This window comes from Strongylocentrotus purpuratus, unplaced genomic scaffold, assembly GCF_000002235.5.
Source record: "Strongylocentrotus purpuratus isolate Spur 01 unplaced genomic scaffold, Spur_5.0 spur5_scaffold_9, whole genome shotgun sequence".
In the NCBI taxonomy this organism is placed as follows: domain Eukaryota; kingdom Metazoa; phylum Echinodermata; class Echinoidea; order Camarodonta; family Strongylocentrotidae; genus Strongylocentrotus; species Strongylocentrotus purpuratus.
This window is the reverse complement of record NW_022145615.1, coordinates 22,016,133-22,017,768: the sequence shown is the minus strand read 5'-3', so window position 1 is coordinate 22,017,768 and position 1,636 is coordinate 22,016,133.

Genomic DNA, 1,636 nt, shown 5'->3' with positions numbered 1-1,636 from the left:
AGATTTTATTGAATAAGAATTTGCGAGTGTTTGTTTTGCGTGACTGCTAAAGCATGCGTGTACTACTATGCTAATCAACTAGGGGACCTACGTCCTCAAGTCATAACTGACAGTAATGAGGATTAATGCCTCACAAAAGGGCACTAATGATATAGCTGATCGACACGGTTTTTATTCTGATGCCTCACAGTAACGAGGCCATTGCTTAGTCACTGAATCATGACTGTACGCAGCGGGGGCTAGGGTACGTCACCGCCCCCACAAATACAAAAAACTAAGAAAATGCAATACATTAACAATAATTCATTGCATTTCTCCCCGGTCCCAAACAGTAAAAATTCCTCTGTAGGGCAATGCATTATAGTTCAAGGCATACCCACATAGAGGTTTTTTATGTTGGGGGTCGGGGCAAAATGCAGTGAATTTTTGTTAATTTACTGCATTTTATTTTTTATTTTTGTATTTGTGGGGGCGGCGACGTACCCCCGCTGCGTACAGTCATAATTCAGTGACTAAGCAATGGCCTCGTTACTGTGAGCCCTGGCTAGGATCAAAACTGTGTCGATGTGCTATATTAGTGCCCTTTTATGAGGCGTTAATCCTATACTGTCAGTTATGACTTAAGGACGTATAGTACCCTAGTTGATTAGCATAGTAGCATACACATGCTTTAGCAGTCACGCAAAACAAACACTCACACATTATTAGTTAATAAAGTCTGAGAATGAAACCTTTTATCTAGCTCTAGGCCTATGCATGAGGAATAAATCATTGTCAAAATCATTCCATAAATTAGGGTAAAAATAATTATTCCACCATTATGACCAACCCTGTCTCCAACAGTGTAGATCGGATCTGTCAGACCCGTGCTTGAAATCACATTTGCCTCAAATAGTGATTAGTTTCATGAGTATCATTCTGTGGATTTAGCTATGAACTTGTTCTTCTTTTAATTTTTAATTCATTCTGCAAACTATGTTTTAGGCACTGGTGTGTAATTAGCTCTTGGTTCCATATGTGGTGGTTTGATTTGATTTGATTTGATTTGATTTGATTTGATTTGATTTGATTTGACTTATTAATTCACCACTCATGGAATGGATGGCCTTTGTCAGCTAATAGCTGTAATGTTTTTCAAAAAAGTCCATGGTCTACAGATATACTGTGTGCAAGACAGGTCCCCCCCCCCCGCATTCCCGTTTGTATAATTATTGTTTATTACTTTTTTTTATGATTTGAATCACCGTATTCATTGAAAAGGGGGTTCAGAATAGCAGCTCCAATATATTAACAAATTAATTAGTTAACTAATTCACAAAAAATACAACTTTGAATGAGATGTTATATGGCTACCGAAATAAATGGGCGTGATGCAGGCATGCAGAAGGAAAATAATTGGAAAACAAAGTTGACAGTTTTTCTGAAACAATTTTGTAGGCTTACATAATTTTACCTCATATATATTTTCTTCGTAACTTTAAATTTTCTTTATGAAGCCATAATCATAATAAGTAATGTAGTTTTGAATTTAGCGCCAATAGATCCTTTGTAGATACGAACGGAGGCCTCGATATAATATGAGTGCTTGGCTAAGTATATACTGCTTGTATTGAGCGACTAACAGCGAATAGACGCC